The sequence below is a fragment of the Neofelis nebulosa genome, chromosome 7 (assembly GCF_028018385.1).
Source record: "Neofelis nebulosa isolate mNeoNeb1 chromosome 7, mNeoNeb1.pri, whole genome shotgun sequence".
NCBI lineage: Eukaryota > Metazoa > Chordata > Mammalia > Carnivora > Felidae > Neofelis > Neofelis nebulosa.
The window spans coordinates 13629534-13655836 of NC_080788.1; the positions used below are offsets into that span (position 1 = coordinate 13629534).

At 41.8% G+C, this 26303-nt stretch overlaps 1 long non-coding RNA gene across 5 annotated transcripts; it reads left to right on the forward strand.

Moving 5' to 3' along the window:
- Window positions 1-1295: 1295 nt before the first annotated feature.
- LOC131516097 (uncharacterized) lies at window positions 1296-25115 on the forward strand. Of its 5 annotated transcripts, XR_009263864.1 has the most exons (6): window positions 1296-1757; window positions 2813-2923; window positions 8511-8693; window positions 10749-11216; window positions 16939-17006; window positions 18671-25115. It is a non-coding gene; the product is annotated as an uncharacterized LOC131516097 (long non-coding RNA). The 5 variants fall into 5 exon arrangements; XR_009263866.1 differs by lacking the exon at window positions 10749-11216; XR_009263867.1 differs by lacking the exons at window positions 10749-11216; window positions 16939-17006; window positions 18671-25115 and adding an exon at window positions 13368-16152 and having other exon boundaries at window positions 1296-1618; window positions 1712-1757.
- Window positions 25116-26303: the final 1188 nt, after the last annotated feature.

Below are 26303 nucleotides of genomic sequence, written 5' to 3' on the forward strand. Positions count from 1 at the left end.
CGAGCCCCGCGTCGGGCTCTGGGCTGATGGCTCGGAGCCTGGAGCCTGTTTCCGATTCTGTGTCTCCCTCTCTCTCTGCCCCTCCCCCGTTCATGCTCTGTCTCTCTGTCCCAAAAATAAATAAAAAACGTTGAAAAAAAAAAATTAAAAAAAAAACAACAAAAAAAAACAAAAAAAACAAAATGGAATTTCAGTCAATATTCAAGGTCTGCTGAGTAAGTACATAGGAGGAGTAGACTTAGGGAGTCATAGGGTATGCACATCAAGCTTTAGTAAATACCCTCAGTTTTCCCAAGTGCTTGAACCTAGCTGCATTTCAACCAGTGCTGTAGGAGAGTTCCGATGGCCCCACCTCCTCCCCACACTACATATCTCCACCTGGTCCATTCTACCTCTGGGGATGCCTGCGCAGCAGCGGTATCTCGTGGTTTGAATCTGCATTTCCCTGATGACTAAAGAAGCCGGGCACATCTTCATACTTTTCTTTCACTATTTGGATACAGCACTGTCCCCTACCCTCCCCCCACCCCACCCCGGTGATGTAAGTTACAAATATTCTCCTAAGTTTGTCATCTTTAAACTCTAATTATTGATAAAGTTTTGGGGTGATGGTGGGGTGGTCCGAAGCTGATGGCCACGAAAGGATTCTTGAAGACGTCTTTGGTGCAACAAAAGGTGATTTTATTAAAGCAGGAAGGGCTGCACTGGGGTTGTGGCCAGTGGCCAGTTATGAAGGTGGGAAAGGTAAAGTCCAAAGATAGGCCTCCAGAAGGACTTTGTTATGTTAAAGAGGACTCCTAAGCTACTTGAAGCCTTGCTATTGTCAAAGCTAAGGTTGTTTTCCCTCTAGTAAGGCTTTCACATTAGGACGGTAAGGGGGTCCCTGGAGAAATGTTCTACTCGGTATTCGCCTCAAGTATTTGTCGGTGAGCTGCAGGTGATAAGGAAATTTAATTTTACCTGCCATTTTTTTTCTTGCCTTTTTCCCCCATATCACTGTAGAGGGGTGATGTTGGGGCTCCGGGAAACCAAGTCTATGGGTTTCTGGAGATTAGGCTATTGATAAGATGCCTTTTTCTTGTAATTTAGGAAGATATTTGTAAACTGATAGAGACTCACATCCTTTATGACTGTGGTGTCTATCAGTTAACCATTGGTTTTCTCTCCTTTCCTTTGTCCTAGGGCAGCCAGATGTGCCTGGGGAATATCACACACATCCCACCCTGGGGGTGGGGGTGGGGTGAGGTTGGGGGTTGGGGGGTTGGGGGGTTGCTAGCTTGTATTTTTGCCCTCAGCCTGCCTCATGCTCCCTTATCAATTATGATGGCTTTTGTAAAAAAAAAAAAAAAAAAAGAAAAAAGAAAAAAAGAAAAGAAAAGAAAAGAAAGAAAAAGAAAAAAGGAAAGTTTTAGTTTTTATATATATTTTTGCTTTTTACACATTTGGTGGTTTTCTCTCTGTAGTTTCAGTCACCTGTGGTCAATCATGGTCCAGAAACAGATGATCCTCTTTCTGGTGAATGGTGAGAAAGTCTGTAATAGCCTAACATTACATCACAGCGTCTGCATTTTTCACCTCCTTTCATTTTATCATCTCACATCATCACGAGAAGGATGAGGTACGGCGTAATATGAGATATTGAGAGAGAGAGACCACATTCACATAACTTTTATTGCAGTATGTTGTTATAATTATTCTATTTTATTACTAGGCGGTGGTGTTCATCTCTTACTGGCCTAATTTATAAATTATCCAAGGTATGTATGGGATAAAACGTGATATACATAGGGTTCGGTGCTATCTGAGGTTTGAGACATCAACTAGGAATCTTAGCATGTTCCCCTGTGGACAAAGAGAGCCACCTGCAATTCTCCTTTGTGAAGTGTTTATTCAACTTTTTGCCATTTTTTTCCTATGTGAATTACCCTGGCTTTCTTTCATTGCGTTATAGAACGTCCTTACGCATAATCTGCATATGAATCTCCTGTCAGAGATATGGATGGCAAGCATCTTTCCCATGTTATGACTTGCCTTTTTACTTCTTATGACTTGCCAATGATGTCTTTCAATGAAAAGAAACTCTAAATTTTAACGCAGTGCAATTTATTGCTTTTCTACTTGTTTTAGGATGGAGATGTGGGTCAGAATAGCTTCACAGCTATTGTTCTTGCAAAGTGATTAACAAACACGGCTTTGCATTTTGAATGCTTTGTATTCTCCTTTTTAACCCTGGTGTCCAAACCTTCTGCCTCCTTCACCCTTTTTTCCATGTTGCATTTGATTTCATTTCCAGTCATAGCAGTTTTTAACTTACGGGAGGGGGGGGGGGAGCGCTGGGGGGAACTATGTCCTAAAGGAAGCTTCGGTCTATTGGTTTTGAGATTTGAGTGTTCATAGTACCAAGATGGATCCACCTCGCTCAGACCTTACCAGGCACTCGCCTAAAAACTGAAATGTGCAAAAGTCCTTGCTAGTCTCAAGGACTGCCATACCTCTGAGTACTTTTTGGAAATCTGAGTTGAGTTGTTTGGTTTGTTAGGTTTTTTTGTTCTTTTTTTTTTTTTTTTAATCTCAGATCCATCCGGTGTCCCATGCCTCCTTTGCTGATACCATGTAGGTCTTGAAACTGTCAAGTTTGTCCTCACCCGTTTATATTTTGAAGTTCATGGGGATGTCATGTTACCTACTTTGGGTGACTTATGTTATAGATAGGATTTGGTTATGCTTGCCTTCATGAAATGATTTGGAAAGATTATATATGTGTATAATATATATAGTCTTCATCATCTTCCTTGAATTTCTCTCACTACAGTTATTATCCTCATCGTGCAGAGGGGGAGCCAAGCCCTTAGAGAATCTTGGTCAAAGCCAAATAATGGAAACATGTGGATTAAGAATCAAGCCTATCTCTACGAACTCTAAGGTTTTAATACCTTGTACTACGTACGTTTTTACTTCCTCCATTCTATGGCCTACTTATATTATTTTTATTATTGATTGATTGATTGATCGATATTTTATTTTTAAGTAATCTCTACACCCAATGGGGGGCTCAAACTCACAACCCTGACTGAGATCAAGAATCGCATGTTCTACTGACTAAGCCAGGCAGGCACTCTTATTTCTCTTTATTTTCATCTAATTAAAAAAAAAAATTCCTGTCTGGCATGTTTCAGAAAGTATATAATATTTTAATAATCTTGTATAAACATATAATTTATAAATAAATAAAACTAAATTATTGGAAGCTGTTCAAAATACCTTAACTGCTGAGTATTCACAGGGTTGTTTTTTTTTTTTAAATGTAAAGATCTAGTAACTTAATCAGTGTGTATTAAACTATGTAATAGGAAGTTTGAGTACTTGCTATCATGAAGAAAATAAGAATCCTGACAACAAAGATTCATTTTCATCTTCTTTATAATAGCCAGTTGTTATAATGTGAGGAAAGACAATGAAAATACATGAGAAATTATAAACAAGTGTTTTCATATTGTGGATTCTGATGCTGTAGATATCCAAATTTCGTAGGCAACCGAAAATACAAATTACTGAAGTTTTGTATCACATTAGCTGAATTGGGAAAACAACATCTATTTGGAGAGATAAACATTTGATGGAAATTGGCTCAACACTACACGCCAGGCTATTTTTTCCCTTCTTTCACTGTTGCTTAAAAGTATAATAAAGAGAAGTACAGTGAGAATGCCTGGAAGAATAAAGTCTCCCAGAATCATTAAACAACACCAGTTGGATCATAAGCAGAAATATTCAGTGAGGTTTATTTTGGAGTCAGGGTTTCCTTCTTAGGTCAAAAATGATAGGATGCATTAAAGAGACTCCTTTGTGTTGGTTGCTATGGCTGTTATAACAAATTACCAGAAATTTAGCGTCTTGTTTAGACATATTTGGGGGCACCTGGGTGGCTCACTCGGTTGAGCATCCGACTCTTGATTTCAGCTCATGTCATGATCCCAGGGTCCTGGGATCGAGCCCTGCATCGGGCTCCATGCTGAGTGTGGAACCTGCTTAAGGTTCTCTCCCTCTCTCCCTCTGCCCCTCTTCCCCGCTTGCATTTTCTCTCTCTCTTAAATTAAAAAAAATATAATAAAACATTTGGGGACACCTGGATGGCTCAGTGGGTTAAGCGTCTGACTTTAGCTCAGGTCACAATCTCACAGTTCATGAGTTCAAGCCCCGCATTGGTCTCTGTGCTGACAGCTCAGAGCCTGGAGCCTTCTTCAGATTCTGTGTCTCCCTCTCTCTCTGCCCTCTCTGGCTCACGCTCTGTCTCTTTCTCTCAAAAATAAATAAACGTTAAAAATCTATGTATAATAATATTTTTTAAAAAAAACGGACAAATTTGTCTTATAGTTCTAGAAATCAGAAGTCCCAAATGATCTCACTTGGCTAAAACCAAGTTATCAACAGGACTACATTTTTTTTAGAAGCTCTAGGGCAGAATTGGTTTTCTTGCATTTCCCAGCTTCTAGAGGCCACTCCCACACCCTGACTCCTGACCCCTCTTCTCTCTTCAAAGCCAGCAATGTTGTGCAGAGTCCTTCTCATTCTACCTTCTTCTGGTTGTCTTTTCCAATTCCCTATTCCACGTGCAAGGACTTTAAAACACTCTGTGTGTGTGTGTATTCATATGAATATATATATGTATATATACATATATATATATATATATTGATCAGCAACCTTGACTCCCCTTTGCCATGTAGTCTAACATAGTCACAGGTCCAGGAATTAGGATGTGGACTTCCATAATGGGTCATTATTCTGCCTACCACACTTACTAAGGTTTTCTAACCTAAATTGACAAATTCTGATAGAAGTACATTTCTCTAGTGTTTTTTGAGGGGATTCTGTCATCCATATTTATTTTCAAAGCAGAATATCTTTTTCTTTTTTCTAACCTAAATTGACAAATTCTGATAGAAGTACATTTCTCTATTGTTTTTTGAGGGGATTCTGTCATCCATATTTATTTTCAAAGCAGAATATCTTTTTCTTTTTTTAATTTTGCTAATGTTTTATTTATTTTTGAGAGAGAGAGAGAGAGAGAGCGGGAGGGGCAGAGAGACAGAGGGAGGCACAGAATCTGAAGCAGGCTCTAGGCTCTTTTATTTAAAAAAAAATTTTTTTTAACGTTTTATTTATTTTTGAGACAGAGAGAGACAGCATGAACGGGGGAGGGTCAGAGAGAGGGAGACACAGAATCTGAAACAGGCTCCAGGCTCTGAGCCATCAGCCCAGAGCCCGACGCGGGGCTCGAACTCACGGACCGCGAGATCATGACCCAAGCTGAAGCTGGGCGCTCAACTGACTGAACCACCCAGGTGCCCCAAAGCAGAATTTCTTATGCTCGTGTCGATTAAGCCCACGCCTTCACATGGGCAAGTGCATGCACACATATATACATACACACAGGCCTACTTTATTTAGATCACTGAAAAAACAATAGTACGTGAAAAAAACCCACATCCTATTTATTTAAAAAATTTTTTTTAATGTTTTATTTATTTTTGAGACAGAGAGAGACAGAGCATGAACGAGGGAGGGTCAGAGAGAGGGAGACATAGAATCTGAAACAGGCTCCAGGCTCTGAGCCATCAGCACAGAGCCCGACGCGGGGCTCGAACTCACGGACCGCGAGATCGTGACCTGAGCCGAAGTCGGCCGCCCAACCGACTGAGCCACCCAGGCGCCCCAACACATCCTATTTATAATGAGAACGTGTCTTAATCGAGTCTCGAATGCAGTGTGGGAGGATATAAAGAGAATCAAACTAAGAATCAGAAAATCGATGTTCACCACCCGATTCTGCCCTTTTGTAAACTTTAATGTAAAACGTTAGTAGTAGCGGCACTTGAAAGAGGTGTGTAGACAGTCATGGACATTTAGTTATCTTAGAGGTATTCCCCATCATTAAAACTCCATTAAGGAGGCTCCCAGCCAACTAATGGTCAGGTCCCGAGGTAAAGAACTGAAGGAAGATAATCCCGTTGTAAATTGAACGGAGAAGGAAATGCTTTCATATGGTAAAGCCAGGATGGGAACCAAATAAAAGCCAGAACTCTAAAACTCTAATTCTTGATGTCATGGCTAATACTAACTCTTGAACTGTTGAGTAGGAAGGTGCAGTACGTGCTACCTAAGTTTCTCCACTAGGGTAATAGGATGAGATACTTAGGAATAGCACCCTACAGACTGGCTTTGTGCATGAAACGTGTCCAGTTTTCAAGATCCTGGCATTAGATTAGCCTATTTTGTTGTGCAACAACGCTGCCTCAATGTTCAGCCAAAGCGGATGTTGAAACTCGTCATTAGATAGAGTTTCGGCTTCTATTTCCCCAATTTTCGATTTCACACACCCATGTTATGCTTGTCTCCTATCATTTCAGAAAATCCCAAATTGCCAATCGTAATTGCATAATTCTTTTTGAACACGTTGTCAAAACGAGAGGCTTAAATCTAAAAATTCAAGTCCTTTCAATTGATTGGTTTGGGGAATTTGCTCGCTGGATTTGGCCCAAGATTGGATTGAAGTCGTTCATTATCTTAATAGTATACTTAAATTTGAACCACACAGCTTCATTACTTTTGATTCACGCTAGGAAATGATTATGTCGGAACTGGAAACCGTAAAGCTAGAAATTGTACAATAATAGAAATACCACTTAAGCTGTGAGTAGCAAAGGCAGACTTGAACCTTGCTGAAACCTCAAGCCAACAACCAGCGGCATTTCTTTTGTCTCCAAATCTCTTTTCTCTTAAAAATCAGTGAGCTGCACGGAACTCTGTCCGCCAAAGAGATATCAGGTGCACGCATTTGGAAGTGCACATATGCTTTTCCGCAAACAGACAACAGGACAGGCTAATGAGAAGTGTTCGCCTGAGGAATTCATCACGTTTTAATAGGTTTGTCATCTTGACATGAGGGATCACGTTAGTCATCATTTCCCACAAAGGTGAATCCCTGCACTGGACAGCGGTTTTGCATTTTAATGCTTGATGAATGAAAATTCCACCGCCGGCGTCTACTCCTGCCTCCTACTATCATTTAGGACATACATTTAGCCGGGCTCAATTTTGCAGAGAATTTTTTTTTTTTTTTATGCCAAGACCAGGAGAAAAGTTAACTTCTAGCTGTGTGAACTGAAGTCAGTTCGTGCCACTGGGTCTTGCTTTTCTGATTTGTCAAATGGGGGCTTTGTGTGGAGAAAGTCTGGCAATTTCATGCAGATAGAAAGCGATAAGAGAAGAGAGCTAGACCAGCTGTTCAAGCAATTTGGAAAAGCGCGAGGTATTTTCTCTCATTATTGGAAATGAGACATTTTTGTGTCGGATTAGGATAATCCATACTGTTTAATGTATAGATTTCTATATTGTGAAGTAAGTCCAGGTTACATTTGAATTTTCTTTTTCTTTAAGCCTAAAGACCACATGCCTTTATTTTTTTGTTCTGTTGATTTTAGTCCGTGTTTCAACTCCTCCGGGTTTGAGCTCAGGATGCCAGTGCCCCATGGGCACCCACCTCATTTCCCGCCCACCTGCTACTTCTTCTCTTGGGTCCTATCTACAGCATCCGGGGCCACATGCCCTTCTCTTCCTTGATTTTCTCTCTGATTATGCTGAAGTATGTCTAGAAACAAACTTCTAAGACAGACTATATAGAAAGTTAAGTATTGGAGCCTTTTACCGTCTCAAAATGTACTTATCTGGTACTCACCCTTGTCTTAGGTCAAAGGTTCAGTGTTGATTTCACGATACTCCCTTGTTGTAATCTCTGGGAAACTTCTCTGAGTTTCTGTTTCAGTCTTTCAATTAATTGTCTAGTTTGAGGGGCGCCTGGGTGGCTCAGTCGGTTAAGCAGCCGACTTCGGCTCAGGTCACGATCTCGCGGTCCGTGAGTTCGAGCCCCGCGTCGGGCTCTGTGCTGATGGCTCAGAGCCTGGAGCCTGTTTCAGATTCTGTGTCTCCCTCTCTCTGACCCTCCCTCGTTCATGCTCTGTCTCTCTCTGTCTCAAAAATAAATAAACGTTAATTGTCTAATTTGACCAATCATAGTTTAAATTTGTTATTTTTCCCATAACATATATTTCTGTTGTTGTTGCTGTTGTCGTCGTTGTTGTTGTTGTTCTTCTTCTTCCTATATTCTCAAATCTGAAGGTAATAGAATGTTTTCTGTTTTCAGTTTGTGCTTTTTTTAACTTTACTTATTTTGAGAGAAAATAGATGAGCGGGGGGAGGGGCAGGGAGAGAGGGAGAGAGAGATTGAGAGAGAATGAGAATCCCAAGCAGGCCCCACGCTGTCAGCACCGAGCCCGATGCAGGGCTCAATCACAGGAACCATGAGATCATGACCTGAGCGGAAATCAAGAGTCGGATGCTTAACCGACTGGGCCACCCAGGCACCCCTCTGTTTGTGTTTTTATATGTCTTCCTGAGTCATCTTTTTCTTTCATGTTGGTTCTTCTTTCACATTACTTTTTTCCTCACAGGTCTGTGGATCCATTGTTGATTCGTTTTATTTTGGACCAAAGAACTCGATTGGCCGTTCTAGGCAAGAGCTGCAGTTTTCTCTGCTCAAGGACAAGTAGGTCCTTCTCAGGATAAGTCTGCCTTCGGAAGAAGATCTCTGTCTGGGAAGATTGTGCCCACCGGCAGCACGGGCTTCCGTTCGGGTAGGTAGCAAGTCTGGTCCAGCCGATGGGTCCTTCCAAACGCTGGAGTAAGAAAGACTTTGTTGTGAGCTTGCCGTCACCGCGCTATGAACGTTGATGTTACTAACAGATGACACTTAGGCTGTTCTAAGTATTTCAAACAGAATAATTATTTAATTCTCAAAACAACTATGTGAGGTAGTGCTATAATTATCCCCCGTCTTACAGATGAAGACAGTGAAGCACAGATAGTTAAGGAAATCGTTCAAGGTCGTAAGGAATAGACCTGAGCTTTAAATCCAGCCAGGCTGGCTCTGGAGCCTGTGCCCTTGACTGTTACATCTCCTGTCTTAGGAAAAATCCATTGGTATTCTCACAAGAAGAAATCTTGAGTTTTATGGGTCAAGACCATGCTGGCTTGCTGCGAATCCCCCTTCTCCCAGAACCTCTTCTCCTTCACGCCCCTTTGAGACCTTGCCAACTTAAAGCTGAGCTTTCTGAGTATCACCAAGGGCGAAATCTCTCCCTTCTCCAATCCACCTGTGGGGGGATGCCACTGGTGCCATCTCCTATTGGGCATCACATCTACCCTGCTCTCAGCATGTTCCATTCACCCCCACACTGTTCCCTAGCTCTCATCTGTGATGACTCCTCCACTCTCTCAGCTCTTTCACGTTTATTCTCTCTTGCACGATGCTCTAATTTTATTAGCTTCCCGTTAAAAACGAGCCATCCCGCCTCGTTCAGTTAACCAGATTTGATGAAACCAACTTAAACCCAACGTTTGGCCCTTACTTACGTATTTATCTGTTCAAATGATTGAAAAACAACCTGTGTCAATTAACACCACGACATTATTATTCTAAACTAGTAATTAGCTTTGATTAACCCGTGCTAGTCTAGTGATAAAGACAGGAATGTAGTTTATTGTTTCCGATACACCTAGACTTCAAGATGTGCTTTGATACATCGAGAAGCCTAGGCATAATAACACGTCTGAAGACACTTGCAGTTTTACTCGGAAAGGGTCATACTGTAAAATCGTATTCAATTTTGACCCGTTCCTTCCATAATTTTTGAATACTGACTGTGGACCTAAACACTGTGAGAGTCTTAGGATCTCACACAGGAGAAATTCTCTGCCTGTTAAAGCCCCATAATTTTTTGTCACAAAGCTTCATGATAGGTCTATTTCTTAGGTTTTAGAGAGAAGTTGTACAAATATAATAAAAGCTAATATTTTAAAGTTTAAACTTTCTTATTATTACTTAAAAATGAACCAGTGAAGTCAGTCCTTAGACATTTCAAGTCACCGAGTATTATTTTCTCCTAAGAGGGAAGGATCAGTAGAATTGTAGCCAGAAACTTTACTGAAAGTCAATGCCACCTCTTTGCACTTATCAGGGCCAATCTTGCTCTGCATATTTTTGTGGTATTCGCCATGCATTGTTAACGGTGATTGTCATGTAATTAAATCACTGCTCATCACAAGAGCCTGTTTTTATGCTGAGATAAGCATCAGAAGCCTGCTGCAGGACCCCCAGATCAATAAAGATGTTCCCAGTAGGATTACAAAGAGGCTGGGGTTGAGCAGGGCAGCAGAATTAATTAGGAATGATTTCTCTTTTTCTTTCTACTTTCAATATATTTTTAATTGTTTTTCCATGTTCAATGGACTATGCCCCCCTCTTTTCTTTTTTTTTTTTAATTCTACACTGATGCTCAGACACTTCTGTCCTGAGATCTGTGAAGGCTGAGCTATTAATCTTTCTCACTTTTGAGTCATATCCGCAACTTATTTTGTCCCACTTATCTCTGAGTTTCATCATTTGGAAAGAAACTTTGGAAGAGAGTTGGCCATCCAGTTTCAGAGAGCTATTTGAACATTAAAATACAAGCTTTGAACTGCAGGTGGATTTCTTGTTTTAGTTGGCATGCTCTTGAGAAAACGTGACATCAAGTTTTTAGAAGTATTAGTGTATTCTACAATGAGACGCAACTCAAATCAAATGTGAATTTTATTTGTTTATTTATTTTTAATTTTTTTAAAAAAATCTTTATTTATTTTTGAGACAGAGACAGCGTGTGAGCAAGGGAAGAGCAGAGAGAGGGGGAGACACAGAATTCAAAGCAGGCTCCAGACCCTGGGCTGTCAGCGCAGAGCCTGACACGGGCCTGGAACTCACGAACCGCGAGATCATGACCTGAACCGAAGTCGGACACTCAGCCGAATGAGCCACCCGGGCGCCCCTCAAATGTGATTTTTTTTTTTTTAAAAGAAAACTCCCTGGTCTTCCATTCGCTTGCGTGGGACACCTCCTTGTCGAGTGACATGTGAAAGTACCAGGAGCTGGAAGGCTCATTTTTTTTTTTTTTTTTTTTTTTTTAAGACGGGAAACGTCGTCTTCTAGCAATAGGTATGTCCCAGTGCGGACGGGGATGCCGTAACAATGAGAGCTCCTGTATTCCTAATTTCAAGGATTATTAAAATTCCTGGCTGCAGCAAGGGAGACCAGAAAATCAGCAACGCCGCAGCTGCAGGAGGTAGGATTAGTGGGGAAAGAGAGGCGATGGTTTCCAAAGGGTGAAAGGTGATGGGAATATTTCCAGGAATTGAGAAATCTATTACACAGAAGAGGAGAAAAGAAGGAAATAATCAGATATTTCAGAACACGGGAGAGAAAGTGATCAATTAATGGTGACCCCCCAATGCCCTGATGGTAAGATTCTATTGCCAGGTGGACATGGTCACAGATGGGCCTTGACAGAGCAATAGATGGGTCGAGTGGGGACTTTGATGCTTCTTATATTCTCTGGTCTTCAATAATTAAATCATGCGTACATTCTTCCAGTCAACCCACACCGAGTGCCCGCTCGCGGGGGTTGATAGCATTTAAGGGGGCTATAGCATCCCCTTTGCCATCTGAGTTCAGACCAAGGGATAGAGATGCAGGAGTCAAACAAACAGAGGCGAAAATGTTTTTGTATTACTGCTGCTGAACAATTGAGGCCACGTTTCTGAATGCTGAACCCCAGAATTCAATAGTCAGACCCAGGGGCGCCCGGGTGGCTCGGTCGGCTGAGCGTCCGACTTCGGCTCAGGTCGCCATCTCCCGGTTCATGGGTTCGAGCCCCGCGCCAGGCTCTGTGCTGACAGCCCGGAGCCTGGAGCCTGCAGCCTGCTTCTGGTTCTGTGTCTCCCTCTCTGCTCCTCCCCTGCTCACACGCTGTCTCTGTCTCTCTCTCTCAAAAATAAAGATTAGAAGAGTGAAAGACAGAGCATGAACGGGGGAGGGGCAGAGAGAGAGAGAGGGGGAGACACAGAATCCGAAGCGGGCTCCAGGCTCTGAGCCGTCAGCGCAGAGCCCGACGCGGGGCTCGAACTCATGAACCGCGAGATCACGACCTGAGCCGAAGTCGGACGCTTAACCGACTGAACCACCCAGGCGCCCCCCAACCTAGCTCTTAGAAGTATATAATAATACTGTTCCAGAAATACGGTCGATTGCACTCAAAATGTACTACCCTGGAATCCTTAATACGCACACCTGCTTTGATCTGAAATCACCTTTTCTCCTCTCTCTTGCCTTCTCTCTCCCAGTGACAACCATTCCTTTTCAGCGCTTTCCCCACATCGCACCTCTCTAAGGAACATTTTTTGAGCCTCGCAACAATGCGTTACCTTTCCTGCTTTTTTTCTTTATTAAAACTTTTTCTTTAATGTTTATTTATTTTGAGAGAGAGAGAGAGAAGGGGAGGGGTAGAGAGAAAGGGAGACAGAATCCCCAGCAGGCTCCGTGCCGTCAGCACAGAGCCCGATGTGGGGCTCGAACCCATCAATCGTGAGATCATGGCCTGAGCTGAAACCAAGAGTTGGATGCTTAACCAACTGAGCCACCCAGGCGCCCCTACCTTTCCTGCTTTGACGCCTACACTTCCTTGGTTCCTCTGCAATGACTCCATATTGTATCAGAAGGATGCATAGGCTCAGCTCAGCTCTTCTTGAATGGAGACATCCTCATCCCCAAATGTCTGGGGCACCCGGGTGGCTCAGATGGTTAAGCATCCGAGTCTTGATTTCGGCTCAGGTCATGATCTTAGGATTGTGAAATTGGGTCCCATGCTGGGCATGGAGTGTGCTGAAGGCTCTCTCTCTCTCTCTTTCTCTCTCTCTCTCTCTCTGTCTTGGTCCCTGCACCTCCCTCTAAAATAAAATAAAATAAGATAAAATAAAATAAAATAAAATAAAATAAAAACAATAAAATAAAAATAAATGTCTTCTAACATCTAACACGGAGGCTTTGCAGGTGGACATATAGAAGGGATGTTAAGTTAAATGGAGAGAAGCTAAGCTCCCCTCCATTGATGACCGGTCAGGCTTTTACTGTCTTCTCAATTCGCGCTGGGTGCTGAGATATCCCCACGCCCAAAGAAGGAAGCATCGAACCACACACTTGTTCAACTTCCCCAAGCCCTATAGCTATAGTGCCTTCATTTCTCCACACAGACCTGCAAGGGCCATTTACCATTTCAAGGTATTTAAATCTAGAAGGTGGCAGATGTGTTGTCCAAGGGAATTCGGGTTTTCTGAAAAGTTCCAGAGGAATGAGGAATGTCATTATCTGCTCCCTGCCGTCGTCGCACCATCCCTATATTTTTGTATTTTTCATAAAACAAAACCTTTTCCCTTCGCAGTAGAAGCTCTGAGTGACCTTCGTGCTGTTTATTGCCTTCCTGGCTGTATTGAAACTCCAAGCTGTGCCGTGGGATTTCTAAAGGACATGGGCCTCAAACCTGCCAACCTATCAATTTAGCGGGGAGAAAAAAATAAACACGAGTGTGCCTCTCACATGCCTGAGATTGTGTTTGTGACTAACCTTCAGCACAGACCACACTGTTCTCTAAGAGAGACCTATTCTCGGAGAGTTTAGGTCAACTTTCCCCCGCCCCTAGCCATCTTGGACCTTACCCCCGCTTGCTTTCATCCCTCAAGATGGAATTGTCCCTTCTCCGCCCACAAGTAGCTCTTCTCTCCAAGGACGGTGATATAATGTCTAAACGCCAGCCCACGAGTCCCCAGTAGTGGCTTGGGAGGTGACTTTCAGTGTAATGAGGTCTTGCGGGCACTAGGGCCCCGAAGAAAATTATGCGACCGAGTGTACCCTTGGCAACCCTCCAACTTCATATCTGATGCTCTCCACGGGCAATCAGTTTCTTGGTGTTTGTTTATGAGGATTTGGGGCTTTTAAAATTTGATGAATCGAAAAAATACCCTCCCTGGTTCTTTCTTCTGCTTATGGAGTGTTACTCTCTATTGACCGTAGGCAAGAGACCCAACCAGGACTGGAAGTTTCCTAGGTTTCAGATATAGGCATTGAAGAGAGCTGTTAGATTTTTATCTCAATTTGCCAGGCTGAAAGGGACTCCTGGCAGCTATCTTGTCTGCCAAGTGGACAAAATCAGCCTGCAGAATCAAATCCAATAGACATGACACTAGGAGATGGGAGGGAGCTATTAGGTTCCCCTGGGACCAAAGCAAGGCTCATCCCCAGATATCCCCGTTATCCGATTCAATCATTTCCCCCTCTGCATAATGCACATCGTGTTGGGATTCTGTCACTATGACATGAATCTTGACTAATGCAGATAATGCAAAAGTGCTTTCTCCTGCTAATTTACAGATCTTTGATTACATATAATACTGAGCCTTAATTCGTGCTTCCTGGATATTTCTATTTCTTCCTTAATAATTTCTTCATGGTCTTCGCCCATATTTGACAATTTTCTTTTTTGTTTTGTAATAGCTTTGTATATACTTAGAGTATTAGTCTCTTTTCTGTCATATGTGTAGCAAATATTTTTTTCCCCAATTGTCATGTTTTTTGACTTTGATAGGTTTTCTTGGCGAATAAATGTTTCTTTTTTTCTCTTCTGCATTCTGCCTTTGGCATTATGCTTTAAAAAGTCCTTCCTAATTCAACATTGTTTTTCAAGTGAGCAGGCAGAACAAAGTTTGAAAATCAATAGCATTCGTCCATACTTGGAATAAGCATTTAGAAAAGGAAATAAAAATTATGATACCTTTTAAAATAGCAACCAAAGCTCTAAAGTGCCTGGGTTTTACCTAATAAAGAATAAGCAAGCTTGTATGAAGAAAACCCTAACAGAATTGGAGGACACACAAAAAAATAAAGGTTAGATTAAAGAAAGAGGTATTCTTTGATGGGAAAATTTTATAAGAAACTTAAGATGAGTTCATATCTACTTTAGGGGTATAAATGGTAGGTGTTTTCTTTTTTGTTTCTAAGTTTATTTTGAGGGGGAAGAGGCAGAGAGAGAGAGGGAGAGAGAGAATCCCAAGCAGGCTCCACGCTGTCAGCACAGAGGCTGATGCGGGGATCAGTCTCAGGAATCATGAGATCATGACCTGAACTGAAACTGAGTCAGATGCTTAAACAACTGAGCCACCCAGCTGACCCTTTCTTCTTCTTCTTCTTTTTTTTAAGTTTATTTATTTATTTTGAGAGAGAGAGAGAGAGAGAGGGAAATGGTAGGTGTTTTTGTTGTTATTCTTTTAACATTTATTAATTCTTGAGAGACAGAGAGACAGAGCATGAGTCAGGGAGGGGGCAGACAGAGAGGGAGACACAGAATCCGAAGCAGGCTCCAGGCTCTGAGCTGTCGGCATAGAGCCCCATGCGGGGCTTGAACCCACAGACTGCAAGATCATGACCTGAGTGGAAGTCAGATGCTTAACCAGTTGAGCCACCCAGGCGCCCCTAAGTGGTAAGTGCTTTTGAAAGGGCTTCTCACCGTGTTAGCGTTTCAGATGCTCACTAACCCTAAGGGGGAATGCTATTAACGACATCAGAGTGGATGCTGGGTGGGGTTGGAGTGTATGAAGCCAGAGAAGTAGAATGGGAATGAGGACAGGGAGAAAAAAAAAAAAAAAGATGGGAGAATGTGTTTTTACAGACTGATGGATGACAGTCATGAACTAAGGAGTATTTTTATATCATGTTTGTCCCTGATGTCCAACAGCGAGGAAAGCATAAAGTGAAGTAAAGCAAAATGAAAAAAAAATAATCAACCTATATCATCTTCTAGTACTTTTAATGTTTTATTTTTATTTGGCAGAAATTGTGAGTGAAGTACAGACCTTGTCAGGTTTTCTCTCCCCCTAAAATTATTTAGCCAATTGCTGAAATACATTTTATGAATAATTCCTTCTTCCCCACTGTTTTAAAATGCCAAGTGTATTTTAGAATAATATACATATGGATCTGTTTCTGTCTTTTTTGTTTGTTTGTTTGTAATGATCAGTCTGTCTTTTCTTACACCGGAGAAAAACTTTAAGAGAGATCAGCTGTATACAGGTCTTCTGGCTTCCCGTTCGATCAATCACCAATTCGCACTCATTCCACCTTCTACACGTCTGTCAAACCCTTCAGTTTCCCATTTCCGGCGCCCCCACTCTGGTCAGTTGACCAGTCTACCATCTGGGAGACTTTCACTGCACTGCTCAGGACCCTTAGGGAGACTTGCACTTGCACTGCACTGCACAATAGATAAAATCTATTCCGTGTTGCATGGTCTGCATGTGGCCCGGTTGTTTCTCTCCCCCCCTTAACCCTACGGTCTTTCTCTGGAGTTCCATCGTTTTGTTGACGCTGGACTCCTTTTGTTTCTTGATTGTGCCAAGATCTTTTCATTGTAGCCCTTTCAAACCCGCATTCCTTCTCCTGGGAATTCTTGTTCTCTTTCCATCCTTCTTTAAAAAAAAATACATATATATATATATATATATATATGTATATATATATTATCTATTTTGAGAGAAAGAGAAAGAACAAGCAGGAGAGGGGCAGAGAGAGAGGGAGAGAGAATTCCGAGCAGGTTCCTCACTGACAGCGCCGAGCCCGATGTGGGGCTCGATCTCACGAACCGTGAGATCATGATCTGAGCCAAAATCAAAAGCCGGAGGCTCAACTGACTGAGCCACCCAGGCACCACCCCTCACCCCCACCCCCCCGCGCCGCCTTCCTTCCTTCAGTCAGGTTAAATGTCATTTTCTGCCAAGACCTCGGAGGAGCTGCACAGACAGCTGAAGTAAGCTGTGTCCTCCAGGTTGGGGATAGAAAAACTGTAGCACCAAACACTGCTCCCCACAGCCTGTAGCTTTCTTTGAAAACACTTGTTACTGCTTGTGATTGGATATTTACAATATCAGTGTCATCACTTTTTACTCTCTCTCTCCTTCACTTAGGCCGTAAGCTCCTTGAAGGCCGGGCCATGTCTGTTCTGTCTCGATCTCCCACAAGCAAAATGCACACAGTAGGTCTTCAAGTATCTACTGAATGAATGGTGAACATCTGGTTGGTCGTGTTATTCCCTATCCTTCTTCATTTTATTTTATTTTATTATTTTTTTTTAAATTTTTTTTTCAACGTTTTTTATTTATTTTTGGGACAGAGAGAGACAGAGCATGAACGGGGGAGGGGCAAAGAGAGGGAGACACAGAATCGGAAACAGATTCCGAGCCATCGGCCCAGAGCCCGATGCGGGGCTCGAACTCACGGACCGCGAGATCGTGACCTGGCTGAAGTCGGACGCTTAACCGATTGCGCCACCCAGGCGCCCCCCTTCTTCATTTTAAACAGTTCCAGGCTATCTGTCCCAGCTTCTTCTTCTACCTAAACGTTCAGAAGATTTTTTTTTCCATGCTCGAAAATATCCTACTGCGATTTCATTATATTCGTAAACTATTTGTGGATGATTTACAATCTTTGTGATACTAATCTGTCAATATGTGAACATGACATAATATTTTACAGCTTTAACATTTTTTTCTACTGTTTATTTACTTTTGAGAGACAGAGAGAGACAGAGCACGAGTGGGGGAGGGACAGAGAGAGAGGGAGACACAGAATCCGAAGCAGGCTCCAGGCTGAGCTGTCAGCACAGAGCCCAGTGTGGGGCTCGAACCCATGAACTATGAAATAATGAGCTGAGCCGAGGTTGGATGCTTAACCGATTGAGCCACCCAGGTGCCCCTATAGTATTGTTTTTTACCTCATACGAATTCTACTCAGTTCCTATGAGGATTATTTACACTTTATTTTATATTTTTGGTTGCAACTGGGCGCAATATTTTTGGAAAGGAGGGATCCTTTTCTTATTCTGTTTTCAAAGTAGATACATTTTTAATACAGGATCTTGCTGGTATTTTCTATGTTTTTAAAATGTATTTAAATCAAGCGTTTGCGCTAATTAATAGATCTTACTAACTTTTCTAGGTAGGCAGTCATGTAATCTATGGACAACTTATTCTTTTAATTTTTTTTAAATATTTATTTCTTTTTGGGAGAGAGACAGAGACAGAGAGTGAGCAGGGGAGGGGCAGAGAGAAGGAGACACAGAATCCGAAGCAGGCCCCAGGCCCTGAGCTGTCAGCACAGAGCCCCACGTGGGGCCCGAACTCACAAACCACGAGACCATGACCTGAGGGGAAGTCGGACACCTAACTGACTGAGCCACCCAGGCGCCCCCGGGGCAACTTATTCTTTATCCCTTTCATTATTAGAACTATTATTGCATTTTTATATTTTATCTCATCAGTTATCATTTACAGAAGAATTTTAAATAATAATAATCAAATGAGATAATTTCATTATGTTTGTCGTCCCAAAGAGAATTTATTTGTTCACCATTAAGCATCATGCAGTTACTACTGTGGCATAGATTCATTTTCATGTTAAAAAGCAATTTTGAGAGGCGCCTGGGTGGCTCAGTCAGTTAAGCATCTGATTCTTTATTTCAGCTTAGGCCCCACAACCGGGTGGAACCTGCTTGGGATTCTCTGTGTCTCTCTCTCTCTGTCCCTCTGCACCTCCCCCCTTCTCTCTCTCTCAAAATAAATAAATAAACATTGAAAAAGCAATTGGTATCCCTTTTACAAAGAAATTTTGTATGGAAAATGGTATTCAATTTTATTAAAGGTGCTTGAATCCTCAATACAAGAATTAGAAAGAACATGATTTGGGGGCCACAGTCTTGAGCGTTCCAATCTGAGCAACCTCATGGACATCTTTTCTCTGATGACGATGTCGGGATCCACACAAAACACCACTGGCTATTAGCTTCACTGACTTTTCCTGGCCTGCAAACCAAGTTCACTGGTTCATTGGACGCTTTGCCGCATGCTGGTCTCTTCATTATGTTTTTCCTCTGATTTGGCTACGATTTAGGAAAGGGCCGCACCTCAGATGTTCGTTTTGCAAATAAGGTGGCTGAAGGAAAAAAAAAAGTGATGTTAAGTCTCACATTTCGGAGATACTTGGGCCTCTTCTTCACTCTGAGATAGAAATGTATCTTCCAATTTGCTCGGCCTTCTAAGCTCCTACAAAATTAAATGTGAACGTTTCCATGAAAAGGAGGTGATTTTTTTTTTTTTTTTTGCTAGCTTTGTGTTCCTCTTTGTTAATCTGCTCATGTGGCCAAAAATTACACAGAAAATTATTGCGAGAGCTACAGCTCTTGGAGCATTTTTGTCCCAGGGAATGGATTCCCTTTTCTTCCTTATTACGAAGAGTATTGAGTGTGTGTGTGTGTGTGTGTGTGTGTGTGTGTGTGTGAGTGTGTGCGTGTCTGTAGATGCATTTTGAAGCAAAAACTAAATCATAGGAGCCATCCCACAAAGGCCATCCTGCCACCGCCCACAGTTCATTGGCCCATCTCTCTCTCCTCCCCCCACCCCACCTCATCTCCACCTCCCAACCCTGCAAGTAACTGGCAGTGCTCTCCTCCTCCTCCCTGGGCCTCTGTTATCCCAGCGGCCGCCGCAAACTCATTCCTCACTTCCACCAAACTGATTTCTGTTTGCGGAGCAGCTGGCGGGAGCTTTCCGAGGCCAGGAGCTGCCTGAGAAGCAAGCCTGCTTCCTTCCACGGTCAGGGGGCTTTTTAGAAATAACACCCTCCTCGGAGGAAGTCAGAACAGCAACAGGAAAATAAGTAAAACCTATTATAAAACAGTTGTCCCAGAACTTGGGCACGGCGCTGGGTGGAGATCGATACACTTGTGAAGGTTAAATCTATTTTCACACTGTGTTCTATTTCACAGTTTAATGGTGTTTTAATGTGTCTGTCACCGAGCCCCTTCATGTTATGCAGGTAGGGCCTTTACAAAGGAGAAAGAACCCGGCTTTTCAAGCTTCGCTGTAACATCTTATTTACCAGCTGCGATCTGACATTTTCTTTTCCCTTCCAGAGCGACGGCGGGTCTGGCTCTCCCTCTCAACCCCTCTGGCTCTCCTTCCAATCCTCATTTGTACTCCTAATTTTGCGAGGAGGCAAAGTTGAGACCCTGAGAGAGATTCTTAGGTATCTCTCTGAAAAGCACTCCAGCATAGTTAGCCGTATTTAAGAAGAAGGTAACTAAGACCTTTCTGATTCGTCCTCCCCGTGTCCTCAGTTGGCCTCCTACATTGTGTGGGGGATCCCAGCTGGTTCTGGCCAAACTCACTGCCCTCCCTCTCCTGCTGGCGTTTCCTGCTCAGCCCCCAACTTTGTCTCTCTCTCTCTCCACCTTACACGTCAGCGAGCACGTGGTCAGGGGTCTCGCTTTGCTTCCCCACCCTCATGAGAGAAATCCTGACTATCCTTGCCTCCGAAGAGATCTTTCCTTCTACCTTGACACAAGTCAGCCATGGGAACTGTGTTAGTTTTTCCCAGGGCTGTTGTAACTTGGTGCCGTAAAGGTAACAGAAATGTGTCCCCTCGCAGATGTGGAGGCTGGAAGTCTGAAACCGAGAGCAGGCAGGGCCATGGTCTCTCTGAAGGCTCTACAGGAGCCTTTCAATTAACTTCTAGTGTTACGGGAAATCCTTGGCTTTCCTTGGTTTGTGAACACCTCCCTCCCACCTCTGTCTTTCTCATTATATAGTGTTCTCCCAATGCATTCTCTTCTTATGAGGATACCACTCATATTGTGTGAAGGGCCAGCCTATTCTACCATGACCCCGTCTTAACTAATTGCATCTGCGATGGTCTTATTTCCAAAACATGGTCACAGGCTGAGGTCCTAGGAAGGATGTGAACTTGGGGAAATGCTATATGTGACGGTTAATTTTATGCGTCAACTTGACTGGGCCACGGTGCCCACCTTTCTGGTCAAATAGTGTTCTGAATGTTCCTGCGAGAGTGTTTTTGATGAGATTACCAGTTAAATCTGTGGACTTTGAGTAAAACAGATTGCCATCCATAATGTGGGTAGGCCACACAATCAGTTGAAGGCCCAAATGGAACAAAGGCCTGCTCTCCTCCAGGCAAGAGCAAATCCTGCTAGCTGACTGACTTCAGACTTAAACTGCACGATTAGCTCTTCCTGAGTCTCCAGCCTTCAAATCACCCTGCAGATTTGGGACTTGACAACCTCCATAACTGCATGAGCCAACTCCTTAAATCTTTTTCCCTATTTACACACACACACATACACACACACACACACACACACACACACACTGGCACACTGGTTCTGTTTCTCTGGAGAACCCTGGCTAATATATTATCTAACCCAGTACAGCCCTGTAGATAAAGTATACAGAAAGTGTCCTGTGGGAAAACACATATTATTTAATTATGCTCGATAAGGAAGAGACAGAATTTAGGCACTCAGATTTCTGGGTTAGAGTAATGGAACCAGCATGACATCTCCCTGTTTGTCATGAATTCCAAATGGCTGGGTTTTCAGTGGAATTCAAATTATAGGGAGGGGAGGGCACCTTGACTAGGTATAGCTTATAGCAGAAATTTCCAAAGGATGGTCCTTGGGGATATCTGAGACTGTTGCAGAGGATCCACAGAATTAAAACTATTGTCATAATGATAGTTTTTTTTTGCTTATTTTAATTGAAATTGACCTTTAAATTTTTTTTTTTTTTAATATTTATTTACTTGTGAGAGAGAGAGACAGAACATGAGCAGGGGAGCGGCAGAGAGAGGGAGACACAGATCTAAAGCAAGCTCCAGGCTCTGAGGTGTCAGCATAGAACCCGATGCAGGACTTGAACTCTCGAACTGCAAGATCATGACCTGAGCCGAAGTTGGACGCTTAACCAACTGAGCCACCTAGGTGCCCCTTGAATTGACCTTTAAACTGATGAAACCGATGTGTAATGTGTCTGAGCATGAGTCAATGTATTCCCCTCTGCCCCCAGGCATTGTTTCTTTACTAAAGTGGACTTTCAAGGCAATAAAAGCCAGTTTTATTTGAGAATGCCATTAGGAGAGCAATGAAAATTAATAATTGCGTTAATTCTGACATTTTTTGTTGTGGCAAAATCAGAAGTTCACCCGAAGCAGTTTTGTGTCTTATCAGGTATGATGGTTACCTGGAGGAAAAGGCCTTGTGTGATTGAGTTGCTAGCTGAACTAGCCACTTTTTTTTCATGGAACAGTATTTTTACTTGACAGAACAATTAACAAAGTGTACTTACTCAGACTTAGGCACTTGGCAAACATTTTCTTGGAAGTGAATGACGTGAGTCTGTCACTTAAAGGTAAATGAGAGTATTTGTTACAAATGATGAAAGACAGACTTTCAAAAGAAAATTAGAATTTTAGGGGTGCCTGGGTGGCTCAGTCAGTTAAGCCTTCAGTTCAGTCCATGATCTTTCAGTCTGTGAGTTCGAGCCCCACGTCAGGCTCTGTGCTGACAGCTCAGAACCTGGAGCCTGCTTCCCATTCTGTGTCTCCCTCTCTCTCTGCCCCTCCCCTGCTCACACTATGTCTCCCTCTTCCTCTCTCAAAAATAAACAAACATTTAAAAACATTAAAAAAAAAGAAAATTAGAATTTTAGAGAACTTGTGTCTGCCATTATGAGCTTAACAGCTCTCTTATGAGGCTCACAGTGATGTTGATTGTTGATGAACATGATTATTACTGTATCACGAAACATATCAAGATTTAGAATGTTTGCCTAACACAGTGAACTATTGTTTTCCAAATGACAAAGGCAGGATATTACAAAAATCACATGTGAGTAATAGATCCATTCAAACAAAAAGACGAACTAATGTATGTTAATGTTCATTCATGTAATTTCAGATTCCACATTGCAACTCACCTTTAAAAATTATTACTTGTCAAGTTTTGGTGTAATATGATAAAAGAATACCTATAATTATCAAACAGGCTATTACAATACTCTTTCCTTTTCTAACCAGACAGATGGTAAGACCAAACATTCATCATATTCTTGAACCAAAACAATATATTGTAATAGGCTGAATACAGATGGAGGTGGAAGCCCCAGTTGTCTTCTATTAAACCAGACATTAAAGAGTTTAGCAAAAAATGTAAAACAGTGCTGCACTCCTCACTAATTATTTGAAAATACAAACATGCTATTTATTTTAACATGTAGTAGATTTGTTATTATTTTAGATGGAGACATAACTACTCATAAAAATTCCCAATTTTAATTTCCAATACAGCAAATATTGATATAACCCATATAAACAAAAGCTCTTTGGAATCCCCCCCCCCAATTTTAGGGTGCCTGGGTGGCTCAGTTGGTTAAGAGTCCAACTCGTGACTTCAGCTCATGTCATGATCTCATGGTTCATGGGTTCCAGCCACACCAGGGCTCCATGCTAATAGTGCAGAGCTTGCTTGGGATTGGTAAGGCCTTTCAAATAATTGAATCAGGCCCACCAAGATTATCTATTACAGCTCGAAGACAGATTTTCTAGGATTATCTCCTTTGCTTCAAGTGAACAGATTATGGGATTTAATGACATTGACAAAATAATTTCATTGCAACACAGATTTTAGTGTAAACAAATAAATGAAAGCTATTGTCTAATCAAATTGACACATAGAAAAAGACCATCACAGTCCACCCCTTATCAACCTGGCATCCATACACATCTCTTTAAACCATACTTAAAATCCAAGCATTCATTCCTGAAGGGTTTGAGCTATTTGCAATCCTACCTCACTGGGTTGTGGTAGTTTTCCACTGACTTCAATCATAGACTGTGGTAGTAATAAGAGATAACCCTAAGGGATCTCCCTTATTCCAGACATATTCTTACATTCATTTTGTAACTCATTTACACTTTTAATCAGGAACAATCCTGCCAGCCAGTACAGTAGCCTCCTTATTTGTCTATTGATCGAGACCCTTGAATTGCCCAGTGGTTGGGTGACATCTTGATTATACTGGACTGCTTATATCATAGATGGAACAGCACTATGTTCTTATTGGCAATAGATAATTAACTCTACACATAGATCTGTCTTTCCTGTGTGCCTTACTCTTGCCAAACTACCATCTGTGGCCTTACAGAATACGTATTGTCCTTTGTTTTACTTGGGATCCTTACTCTTGGGATTAAGACCCAAGCAATGGTCACTCACTGAGACAGCAAAGACTCGGAGAGGAATACTTCGCAATCAGTTGTTGGACAAATGAGTTGCATGTTACTCGGATAGGTCAAAAGATGTGCAGATAATCAATATACAGAATGTTTGAATCATGGGACTAGATGACAGAGAGAGAGAGAGAAAAGTAATAGAGAGCTCCACCCACCCCCTCCCCCACAACCCTTGAAGGGAGATATATAACAGAGAGAAAAGAAACAACCAGAAAGATTAAGAAGTAGTTACCACTGACCTGAGGGGCTAAAAATATGTATCTTTCTGAAGACTAACTCACTTTAAGTATTTTGAATTTTGTAGTGTTTCACAAAGAGAATCATGCCTTCTGCTGGTCTGCCATGCAGACAAATGTGGGAATCATGGTAGAAAATTTTGTGCTACAAACCAAAGATTTATTGATCTCTGCTACAAAGAAATGAAAGAGTAATGAGGGCTTAGGATAACTCATTCATTCATTCATTCATTCATTCAATAAGAGGTTTTTCAGAAAATAATACATAAGTGACATTAATTTAGGCATGACGAATACAAAATTTAATAAAATTTGCTTCCTCGCTAAAGGTAATTAAGAAACGTTTTGGTGGAAATATAAGACCTGACTCAGCATTTTTTTTCGATGGGGATCCAGGAGAAGACTGAGAAATCTCAGATTTGGATTTAAACATCTCATCACAGGGTTTAACAATGCTCAGTGAATATGAATTTGGGAGAATTAAGGGAAAAAATGACCAGCTCAGTTAACTCCTGGGATATTTCGAAACATTTCACTTCTCCTAGAATTGAGACACTTTTTTTTTTTATCACCATTTTGCACTTTCCCAGTGAGGGTATGAACCAGCTGCCTATTGAGCAAAAATATTACCATCCAATTAATATTTTGGAAGCAATGACAGACTATCTTAACCTCCTGGCTCAGCAGTCTGTTCTGAGAGTCTGATCATACAGGAAGTGAGATAAACGTGGGGCCAGTCAGTTCATCAGGCCCTCACCACAAAGAGCAGAGGCAAAAAAAAAAAAAAAAAAAAAAAAAAAAAGAGCAGAGGCCACTTACTGAAGTCTGTGAATCACAGAAGGCTGCAGCAGGGGATTTTGCATTTGAATTATGAATATTTAAATAGGCTTATTAAAACTGTGTCCACAGAGAGCAAAAATGCATTTGCTTTTAAAACAGTTAAAAATATAAGAGGTAGTGCAGAACAGTCTCTAACTCATGGAATTTGGAGTCAGAAGACACAGAGTGGATCCCTGTCTCCAGCACCTCCCAGCTATGTGGCATGGGGAAATGAATTTGACCTCTATAGGTTTTACCCAACACTCCACTTCACTTATTCTCCTTCATTTAGTAACAACAACAACAACAACAACAACAAAAGGAGCATGGTCTTTAGAGCCACTCTGTCTAGATTTGAATCCTGGCTCCATGATTTCATAACTGTGCATGTTACTTAATCTCTCTGTGCCTCAGTTTACCTATCCATAAATGGTAATGATGCCAGTAGCTATGGCAAGGCCTTTTTGTAAGATTACATAAGTTAATTCATATAATATGTTTAGAACAGTGTCAAGCACATAATAAGCAAAAAACAAATGTCAGCTCTGACATGAAATACTATGTCATTAGTGTATGCTAGATCTGTGCTTGGTGATCAGACGAATTAGTGAACAAGATGGACAGTCTTTGCCCCCCGTAGAGACAATTAGACACACAATGACAAAAGAGGGGCTATGAACATTTAGTATGGAGACTGCAATGTTAAAGAAGCTCCTAAATTAGTGTTAAGGGGTCATGGAATGCATTCAAAGAGAAGTGAAGTTTAAGCTGAGGCATAATAGATAGATAGGAATTAGCTGAGAACAAAAAGGGGAAGGATATTAGAGAGAAATAAAATATGAATATGGGTGGGAAGTATGGAGGATGAACAGAGAGAGAGAGGAAGGAAGGAAGGAAGGAGGAAAGGAAGGAAGGAAGGAGGAAAGGAAGGAAGGAAGGAAAGAAAGAGGAAGAGAAAAAAAGAAATGAGGAAGAAAGAGAAAGAAACAAGGGAAAAAGAAAGGAAGAAAGAAAAGAAAAGTCACATGTCAAGTTGTAACAGGGAAAGGTTTAGAATGAAGTTTGAAAGGCCAGGTCACAATTCATCTCGAAAAACGTATTAAGGAGTTTGAACTTTATTTTATAGACATCAGAGA